At 41.0% G+C, this 11,342-nt stretch overlaps 1 long non-coding RNA gene across 1 annotated transcript; it reads left to right on the top strand.

The window, feature by feature from the left end:
* The first annotated feature begins 1,133 nt into the window (after positions 1–1,133).
* On the top strand, positions 1,134–2,353 carry LOC123473623. The gene is made up of 6 exons (XR_006647479.1): positions 1,134–1,245; positions 1,300–1,380; positions 1,440–1,571; positions 1,631–1,797; positions 1,851–1,985; positions 2,065–2,353. It is a non-coding gene; the product is annotated as an uncharacterized LOC123473623 (long non-coding RNA).
* The last annotated feature ends 8,989 nt before the right edge of the window (positions 2,354–11,342 follow it).

Here is an 11,342-nt window from a genome sequence, read left to right as displayed (position 1 = left end):
TCATAACCATAATTTAGATTTCCCCCTTTTCTTCCCAGAAGTGGGTACCCTATTCTTCTTTTCATTTCCCAATTTTTTTTTCTAGCTCCAGTTCTATCTACTTTATTTTTATTTTTTATTTGTTTGTAAGTTGCTCGTCTCTTTTAGCCGAAGAATTTCGTTTGCTTCCGGAAATTCGTCTGCTACGAGGGGATGAACAACAAACCATTCACAAACAATAGCTAAATAAAAATAAACCAGATAGAACTAGGGCTAGAAAAAAAAATTGGGAAATGAAAAAATGAATAGGGTACCCACTGCTAGGAAGAAAAGGGGGAAAATCTTAATTATATTTATGAAAACTTATTTTTTAACATGAAGAAGTTGGTTTCTCCATAAGACGCTGCAGCCGCAGCAGACCAACTTGGACACAAATGAGATTTTTGCATTTGTGGAGAACGTGCAACGTAGGATGTTTTACTGCTCTATATAAATATATCAGCAATTATGCAATATACACGAACACTTAACTAAATAATTGGCGATATGAGTATATCAGCCAATATACATGAACACTTAACAAAATAATTGGCGATATAAATATATCAGCCAATTCACACAAACTCTCAACTAAATTATTATTATTAATTAAGAAAGTTAATACTTATTCTCCATGTTGATAGACTTCTTTCCAGGCCGCACAGGCAGGACTTCAGATCCCACTTCTGACAAAAAATGTAACGAAGTAAAAACTCACAACTAGAACTGAACATAAGTTCATCAAATTTTGCTCGATCTTTGGATAGCTTCCCACATAGCACCCGACGTCGTATAGACGTCCCTGCTAGGGCCCAATGTCCCGAACCGGAATGGGATGTTGTAGCGACGTCGTAAAGAGGTCGCGGTAGGCCATTCTGTTTTAGTTTTTTTTCTAAGTCCCCCAAAAGCTATTTTGGCCCCTATTATGTACGCCACTAGATGGCATGCACTATATTAAACTGCTTTTAATAAATCTTGATCGATGTGTTTTCTTAAGTTGTTTTATTTAAAATAAATTTTTTAAACAAATTTATAACAGTTTATTTCAGTTTACTGCATTATTAAAATAAAAAACAAAATTAATTTGTTGAAACAGCAATGTCTCAATAAATGTTATCTGGCAATGCTTTTTCGTCTTTGTTCTGTTTTTCATCGACGCCAATCTGTCTTTGCTTCGCCGCCATTCTTTTTCAATTGTGTCAGCAGTTATTCAAAGAAATTCATGAGGTAAGAAGATTTATAAAGGAAATGCTATTGAATAATTGAAATGTGTTTTGGTAGCTGATGCAGCGAAATTTTTGTAAGTGAAAACTGAAATTAACTTACTCTTTCATCTTGGATCTCATCCCGATCACTTATCAGGTATGCCCTATTCACAAGTTATAAAAAATTCTTGCTAATTATTTCTGAATTTTCTACAGGTTAGCCATTCTTGCTAATTGTTTTCTCTTTTGTGGACTTACCTTCATCATCTTGGTTTGGTCTCATCCCATCACAGTTCATAGGTCACAGTTCATCGGTCACAGTCATCAGTCAATCCGATCACTTATCAGGTATGCCCTATTCACAAGTTATAAAAAATTCTTGCTAATTATTTCTGAATTTTCTACAGGTTAGCCATTCTTGCTAATTGTTTTCTCTTTTGTGGACTTACCTTCATCATCTTGGTTTGGTCTCATCCCATCACAGTTCATAGGTCACAGTCATCAGTTCATCTCTTCACAGCAGCGACTCCTGTTCTTCTTATAATTGGAAATGGATTCAACGGACAGTGATAAGGTAGATTTTTTGCATATGGACTGTAATAGTTATCAGAGAATCCGTCCGTACAGCTCCCGACATAGCAGGCGTTTGTTAACAAATTTGGATTTTCTGCTTGAATAAAAAGTTTGCTCGAAACTTCAGTTGGGAAGGAAACAGAGGAAATATGTGTCTTAAAGACACAATGCTTGGCAAAGTCATGCTAGGTATCATTTAAAATAGTTTTATAGTACAAGCAGTCACGATAGACAGAACTTCTAATTCTAATCTTTATTAAATTAATAGGTGTAATCCTTAAATATGAAAAACCTAGAATAAAAAGTCATGAGGCGATATTGGCTATTCAAAATTGGCTGAAACATGCAAAGGATGGTATGAAAGCAGAGTTGGCGGCGGCAGCGGCAGCAAAAAAAAAAAAAGGATGAGAATAAATACAATGAAAAAGAGGATGATTCCGAAGAAGACAGAAGGCCACTACCATCTTCGTCCTCTGATGATGAAGATTAAAATTTTTTCGTTATTCGATTAAAATGTACCATGATTGTTGAAAATAAAATTCATGGAGTAACAAAAACCAATTGTAACATTTCTTTTTTTTTCTTTTTTTTTGTTAATTATGAAAACCAATTAAAGCCCAATTTTAGTGGGGAAAAGGTTCAATCTTGTCCTTATTCGAAATCCGAAAGACGTCTAAAGGATGTCAAATTTGGACTTCCATGGGATGTATCCTGGGTAGGACATTTGACCTGAATCGGACGTGACCTGGCCTGAAATTTAAAGTCCTATGGATGTCCCAATAGCCCATGAGAAACCTCCATAGGATGTCCCTCGGACGTCTCTGTGCTATGTGGGTTGTCCTCTACCGCATCAAATTTAGAATTTCATCGGGTTTTCACTTGGGGTATTGAGCTGACAACCTTAACAAATTTACAAATAAATGTGTTATTAAATTCCATTCACAAACATTTCAAGCATAGTTCTTAACGAAAATGGAATGAACTGTATCTGATGCTAGGATACTTCGATTGTATCTATTCCACAATTTTGTCAGCTTGCCCATAGAACGGTTGTAATTTTCTTTAAAGATGCGATTAGTAAGCAAAATCTTTGTAAAATCTGCGAACGCCAGTAGGGCCAAGAGATGAGAGGCGAAACGTATGTGTTCCGGGAAATTAGCGATATTGTAAACGGTAATTTTATCGTTTTCGTCCTTGTCTTGGACAACCAGAGCATCTAACGTATCACCAATGGATATGATCCCGTCATTCTCCAAATCTACTCAAATCTCTCTTCTTTTCTTCTTGCCAACTCTTAACCGCCTTGCATATATTTGATTCATTGTCAGTAACGATGGATTTTACTTTATTACCAAGCTTGAAGTGTTTCATCACCTCTTTAATCATTTTGGCAATAGCATTAGAAGTATGTCGCCTTGAAAGCAGCAATATAAAAGATTAATTGATTTATTCATTTTAAATACTAATTGATAAAGAAAAAGATTGACATAATTTCGAACCCACCTTGGAATCTTTTACAAGCCAGAGCAGGGCCAGCTCATCTTTCGAGGGATGCTTCATCGATCCGATGACTAGTGATTCCCATAAAACTACGTTTAAGGGAACTCCACGTGTCAACTGCTAAACAAACGTATTTCACTGACTCGAATTTTTGAAGCAGTTCCGTATGGTAGGATTTTCTCTTTGTCTCGATGAGTTTCTCTAGCTATTTGACACACATAATGTTTGCACGGGGGTTCAAACCATTTACCATTGCTTGGAATGGGATTTATTCTACAGTTTGGAGTGGTCTTGCCTCGTCAATAATGTAGTTCACGGTAAACCTATGAATAACTTTCTTCTCCCTATCTGTCATACGTTGGACTGCGGAGAAATTAAGTTTTGCTTGTTGAACCTTAAGTCGTTTTGCCTTGATAGCTTCATTGCTGGATGTGGACCTAGATTTAGACTTCCTAACTTCTCTAGCCTCTTTCAACTTCTTGGTGTACTCCTAGTATACAGTAGAATGTGTCTGTATAGAGAATATAGAAAACGGTTTATGACAAAGTTGTAAACGCATATTGCCAGTCTAGCAGTAAAGTGCAACTAACCTTAAGATGCCTTTGCCAGTTGCTGGTTGAAAAAGGACGACCAGAATACTTTTTCCTACACATTAAACATTTCCCACTGATGTTTTCATTTTCTTAGATTTCATCCCTTTTCTTTTTCTTGAGACTTTTAGGAATTAAAGTATTGCAAAACTAGTTGCTCATACCACAGTTTCTGCTCGTTTGATTTGCTGGTGGACAAGTTGCTTTGAGAAGAATTGGTCCTATGTCTTTCTCCTTCTTCAAGTAGCAAATCATGATCATTGGGCTCGTCTTCTGAATCTGCATGAAAATCAGAATCTTCGCTAATTCCCCTCACAATTTCATAACTTTCATCTTCTAATTTAACATTTTCAGCAATATCCGTGTCCATTTTTATTCTTCATCAGTGTGCGAGAAAGAATATGAATGCTTATTTGCTTACTCCTTACTACGAGAAAGATGATAGTATTTCAGATCTTCCGTGGGTCATTAGTTATCTAAGTATTATTTCAAATATGTAACACATCTTACCATCCAACTTTTATATTTATACTTGATATAAACTGAAATTCACTTGAAGCATGCAGGTAGTCTGACACTTGAGACTTGACGTACAGTGAGTTTGCTAATGTAATGCTTGCTAATAGGGGAGACCGGGACTATTTGGGACAGGGGATAAATGGGACATCGCAGTTTTGAGCATATTCTCATAATAGTTTTTATTTCATTTTTTTTAGCATACATGGGTATTAATGTATCGGACATTGAGAAAAATTTTCAATAAAATCTTACAAGTACTTTGTGAGTTATAAGTGAAAATCTGTTTTTTTTCCCAGAAATCAGCAAAATGTTTAAACTAAAATAAGTGCATTTTTCAGGAACGTAATTAAAAAACGAGATAGTCCATTCGATTTGAAATTTATTCAACTTTTTTTTTGTTTATAGTAAATTTATGTAGCTGTAATAGTTTGGTTGTAATAATAAAAAATATGCGGATAGTCATGCGGGGAAAAACGGGACATTTCAATTGGGGCTATTTGGGACATGTTGAGGCCAGCCCAAAAGAGCGGAGTCTAAAATAGCCTACGGCAATTGTACTTCTGCTGGGCTTAAAAATCGATTTTCAAGTAGACGACGCAGAGTTTGGCGTGTCCTTAAAGTTACCCTCACGTTTGTTCAAATTCGTGGCAATTTCACTACAATTTGTTGTTTTTTACAATGTATAGACCTAAAATAACAACAGAAATGAGAGATCATCGAGTATGTGGAGCAAAAAACTGTTTGAGGAATATGGATAAATACGTGAACTCTGTGGTGTATTCAGATACGCAAAACTTCACGTAAGAACTTGTTTATTGAGTATTAGAATTGATAAATTGTCCTGCAACTATATTTTTCGTAAAACATTTCCAGATATGACGAAAAAGGAAACATTTCGTTGTACTTTGGTTTAGAAAGAGAATCTAGTAACACAGTTGTAACAGATTCACTGGGTTTAAGGGATATATTTAGTCATAGACAGCTTACAAGACACACACACACAGCATTACACAGTAACAGCACTGACAGCACTAACAACTAGTCTGAATCACTACATTGGACTGCCCCTCTGGCCGGTCATAGACGGGCTTTTGAGTCCTCTGACATCCGGCCAGAGTGGCAAAGTCCATTGACATCGCACATTTGCATCTCTTAGCATCCGGTGCTAAGCGACAAAGTACATTGGTGCTACATCCCCCCTCCTACCTACTGACATGGGTTCCCTAAACTGGATAACAAACCCCACAACGCATAACAAACAGAGTCTCCTATGTTTTCTACTTTAACATTTTGTAAAACTAATCTGGGTTAAATGACAACATTCACGCGACTGCATTCGGCCCGGGCTGGCCTTGATCCTCTTCTCCTGGCTCCCGCACCTCCACAAGACGAGCCAACAGTAGGGTGTCCACGTGACTACTCAGCCTCCGATACTCGATCCACAGGTACACCACCATTGGCAACGGGAACAAGCATCCGATCAACCATTTAAACGGATAGCGCTTGGCATTCTCCTCTTCTTCCCATTGCTGTTGTTGGCGTTCGACCGCTTTCAGGTGTGAACTCGTCCTCGCTAGGTCTATACGCGTAGGCCTTCTTAGGGCGGCTGGTACTTCCTCCATAATGGGGCTCTTTGCCACTGGTTGCGATTGCTCAACCACCAGTGCCAATAGACCACTCAGCATCCCTGCAGGTTCCTCGTCGATGACGCTTGTTACATTCACTGGCATCATCTGTCGGAAGCTCGCTTGCAGAACCCATTCGTCCGAGGTTGCCGAACACAACCGTGGGATTTTTATGACCTCCGCTGCTGGCAGCACTTGCGGTAGACCAATTCCGCCGATCCTTTTCCCAGGGCACTGGAGCACTATGGTTACGTTGTCTTTACCAGCGTAACCCCACTTCCTTCCTCCAATGTAGAACAGGTCAATGCCGGTCCACTTCTTACTGTCTAGGTGACAGCTCCTCTGGATTCCTTCCTGCTCCTGCAGAAAGACAGCCGCCGCGCAGCTCTTCATCCTTTCTTTTCGGTCAATCGGCTTCAAGAATTGGCACACACTGCCCATGTATGGAGCGCATTTCTAGACTTCGTCCACGTTGAACTCAACGAATAGCTGCCGATCTGGCGATACCCCCAGGTATGGAGCCAATTTCGCGTACGAGTCGGATACCGAATCCTCTTTGCTGGTGGCAACCGGCATAGGAAACACACTGTAAATCTGCAAGGCATAATTTAACTCAAATACCGGCAGATGAATGAACAAACGAACGTTGCCGTTCGCCAGCGCCACCTCCACCCTGGCCTCCTGGTATGCTCTCCAGCCATTTCCTCCTTGCAATGCTGGTGTCAGTCCCCAGCCTTGGGGCAAGGCCTGTCGAATCGAATTCAGCGCTTTAGCCAGTACATTTGGAGGACAAAGGAGTGGTGACAGTCTCCCTATAGCTGCAACTGCTAAGCCGGTTTGCCAGCCGTGCAAGACATCAGCCGTCCAATCCAGTGCCCTATTTGCCTTTTCCACAGACCTCGTTACCTTCTGTAGGAAAAGTAATTCTCTGGCAAGGTGGGTCCAGCTGTCATTGAAGACTTTTCTCAGCTGCGCCTGCTCTCTCCGCAACTGGCCCGCCGCCGCCATGAGAGCACTGATTTCAGACTCATGCTCCGCCAGATGCCCCATGGTCACATTTAACAGGGTCGCCTGCTCCTGGAGAAGGTGTACCACCTCCAGACCTTTCTTGTCAAATGACTCGAGCCTCGAGTGCACTGATTCAAGGTCCTTTGTCGTAGCGGTCCCAAAAAGCCAGTTAAGCAGCTGGCCACCTCCTTCGAACAGCCCGCGCTTCCGCTTGGTTCCATCGCCTTTCAGAGCTCGTTCCAACTCCCGAAATTCCTGCCTCCGGCGCTCCTCTCTTGTCTTGGTTTCCGCCAAGTCACGGGCTGGACCTTCCAAAAACGGAGTGACTTCCACAGGGAAATTCCCTTTTATTGCTTTGTCAAACGCCCGCGCCATATCGTCTACCCAAGCGATGAAAAGTTTAATTACTTGTTCTTCTGCTGCAAGCTGAGCTTGTAGGAAAAAATACCTCAAATCTTATAAACCACCTCAAAAAAGCAATTCATTTGAAAGATTTATATCCTAAGTATCTTAAAGAGGTGTCTGATAATCAAGAAACTACTGCAAGTAAGAAGACTAAGTTGTCGAAGGAAAAAAAGAAACCTGATTCAAAGCAACAGACTCTTCTTCAGGTATATACTATTTAGCACGATAAATTAATATTATGTTTTATATCAGTTCATAACGTGTTTGTTTTCTTTGCTTTATAGATTGCATCAAAGAACATGTTTTATCCAAAGAAATAAAAAAAAAAATTCTTCTCCGTAAAAAATTGGCCTTTTTTGTAGCCACCACATCATTCTCAACTTCTTTAAGTGAAAATGAGGATTTTAATGAATACATCAATTTGTTAGACCCACGTCACGTACTGCAAGGTCGCAAAAGACTTACACTCGACATTATTGAACTGGCCAAAACAGGCAAATTGTTGATAAAGAAAAGAATTAAGTCAGCTCTCTCGAAGCCCATGGCAACGGCAGACATATGGTCTAAAAAAGGCCTTTTATCTTCTTACTTGGGTAAGTCAATCAAGACGATCAATAATGAAGACGTTTTTAATCTTACCTTATTTATTACATTTATTATTTAGGTATCACTCTTCATTATATATCTGAAGATAATAAGATTGAGAAGGTTGTCCTTGATCTCGTTTACTTCCCGCCTCCCCATACTGGATGTGAAATTGGCTTATTAGTCACGAAAATTTTTCAAGAGTGGGAAATCGAAGTCCCCATTATAGTAACGGACAACGGGAGTAATATGGTTAAAGCATTCAAACATTCCCGTTCTAACCACGTCCAAGAGGTGATCGACAGCGTTGTAGCCAACAACACCGAACAAAATGTGGTGACGGAGGCAGTACATCAAGAAAATCTGTTTTCTGACAGCTCAGACGTTGAGGCTGATGTTGAAAATGTAAACGACCTGTCTTTCAACGAAGAAATTAGCAGAGAAAATCCAACTCCGGAAAACATGACCCCTATTACCGCAGAAAATTCCAATGCTCTAGATGTAGGTGACTCAACACGTTTTGATATTTCTGATACAACATCTGAAATCCAAATGGAAAATGAAGAGGTAGAGTTCCTTCAGTTTGAACGTCAGGCATCAGAGTCTCTGAGAACCATGTTCCCCAGAAATGAAGGCGAAACTGAAGAACAATATCTGAAGAGACTATCATGTTTTTCCCACAGACTACAATTAGTCATGGCAATTTTCGACAAGTTCAGAATCAACAACGCCAGACTACCCCAAATTGGATCGACGCACAGACTGCCAGTTTTTGCCACTGTCATTTCTAAGGCAAGAAAATTAGTTTCTAGATTTAACACATCTTCTGTAGCCACACCACGTCTCATCAGCCTTTCCGGTAGAAAGCTACTAACTGAGGTGTCGACCAGGTGGTCTTCAAATTATTTCGTCATGGACTGTCTATATCAACTACGCAAGCCGGTTTCTCAGGTGTGCCAAGAACTTGGTTGGGATGAGCTATCTAATTCAGAGTGGATCCTGCTTAAGTCGATAATAGATTTACTGCAACCGTTTGCTGCATACACTCAATTGGTGAGCGGCGACAAATACGTTACCTTTTCATCTGCTGTCCCGTGTATTGAAGAATTAAAGTTACATCTACAGAAAAGTGCCGAATCCCCTGGCTTACACGGAGTAGCGTGCGCCATGCTAGCAGACTTATCTAAAAGATTTGATTTTATGACAGAAAAAGATGACCCCGATTTTGATTGCACGTACTTGTTCGCTACTTGTCTTGATTGCAATTTCAGAATTTTTTAAATCGAAGATCCTGATGTTCAGAAGCTACTTCTCAATAACGAAGTAAAAGTTGCAAAGTAACTGGGTTTGAAGTATTGCAGCAAAGTACCAAGCAACGACACTGATGCCAATCGCCTCCTCCCATCGTCATTGGAAGAAAATCAAGAAACTGAAGAAGGAAATCAAACAAATGGTGACGGCGGAGGATACGAAAATTTGAATGTGGCTTCATTTCGGTTGCTGTTGGAAAAAAAAGTCCCGTAGGGTGTCCAATAGCAACAATTATTCACGCTCATCGTCATCTATGTCTGGAAGATCTACTACCGATTTGAATTCTGATAATGACAAGTTGACCAGCATTGAATCAGAACTATTGGACTACTTCAACTTTGCAAGTCGTAACTTGGATCTGCCGACAACAACAACCATGCAAGACACCATTAATTATTGGAAAGACAATGCGGAACGGTTTCCCTTTTTGAAAAATTTGGCATACAACATTTTGAGCATTCCAGTCTCTTCGGCAGCTGCTGAACGTGAGTTTTCTGTGTCTGGATGGCATTCACTGGGGAGAAAGAATCGTACAACAGGAGTCACTTTGGCAGCAAAGGTGTTCCTTACTTGTAACAAAGACCTATTAAGGCCCCTTTTTTTAAGTCTTGTTTACTTTCCTCCTTGTTTTTCGCAGTTTCTTTTTTCTCATTAGAACAGCGAAATATCCAAATGAGAAAATGCCTAATTATTTAATGAATCTACCGGATAACCGTAATAAAACTAATCAAGACCGTGACTTATATTCTAACTTGTATTTTTTTATAAAATAACGTTTAAAATAACGTTTAACTTACGTTAACGGACGCTTTAAATTAACGTGTTAATTAACGCGTTAATTAAACGTAAAAAAGTAAAGCTCCGTTAACTTAACGGATAACTTTAACGTTTAAAAAATCCAATAACGTCACATCACTACCGTCTTGTAGGCCTTCGTCCATTTCGGCTTTCGGCTCCAATGGCCGGTGCCTCATTCCCCCCTTTTCTCTCCTGGCTGGCGGCTCCACAGCTGTCGCAGCAGTGCTGGCGTCGGTTGTCACCCCAGTGCCGACTTCAGGCGTCTCACCCATGTCGGTTTCGGCACACGCCATACCCTCGTCAGTTTCGGCGCGTGCTTCTTCCGAGCCAGTGTTGGCACGCACGACACCCGAGTTGGTGTCGTCAAGCTCAACATTCAAGTCGGTGTCGGCATGCTCTAGCTTCTTATCTTCTTCCTCACTATCGGACTCCTCGTCCAATTCCACAACAAACTTCTTCATTTGCGACACATGCACCACAAGATTTTTTTTCCACTTGGTTTCCGAAGTTTGTAGTTCAACTCCGTGACCTGCCTGATCACTTTGTAGGGCCCCACGTATTGATGCAGTAAGTAGTTTCCGCGAGCCCCTTCTTCCGCTGCGGGCGAAAGATTAACACTAGGTCTCCGGGTTCGTACACCGGTGCTGCACAGACTTTGGCATCGTACTGCGTCTTCTGACGTTGCTGTACCATGGCCAGCCGGTCCTTTACGTCTTCTCTAAGCTCCATCATCGCTTTCATTAGGTCTTCTGCACCGACGAGCTTCGTCTGGCTTGGCCCCGTCGCCGCCAGCAGATCCACTGGAATCACCGCTTCCCTTCCATACACCATCATGAAAGGTGTGTGGTTGGTACTCTCCTGTCGCGCGGTGTTGTAGGCAAAAGTCACAAATCCCAGGAATTCATCCCAGTCTTCGTGGCTCTCATCCACGTGCATCGCTAACATTGTTGCTAGCGTTTTGTTCTGTCATTCAACCAGGCCTTTCGCTTGTTGATGGTAAGGCACTGTCATGCGATGTGACAGTCGCAACAGGGCCAACACTTCACGGGTGACTTCAGCCGTAAAACACTTCCCTTGGTCCGAGGTCAATTCCCGTGGAAATCCATGTCGTACCACTACGTCCTCGACGAAGAATTTTGCGATTTGTCGGGCCGTGGCATCCGGCAAGGTCCTGGCTTCTACCCATTTCGTAAGGTAGTCCACCG

This window comes from Daphnia magna, linkage group LG6, assembly GCF_020631705.1.
Source record: "Daphnia magna isolate NIES linkage group LG6, ASM2063170v1.1, whole genome shotgun sequence".
NCBI classification, from domain to species: domain Eukaryota; kingdom Metazoa; phylum Arthropoda; class Branchiopoda; order Diplostraca; family Daphniidae; genus Daphnia; species Daphnia magna.
The sequence above is the reverse complement of the archived record's forward strand: the minus strand, read 5'-3'. Positions and strand labels throughout refer to the sequence as shown.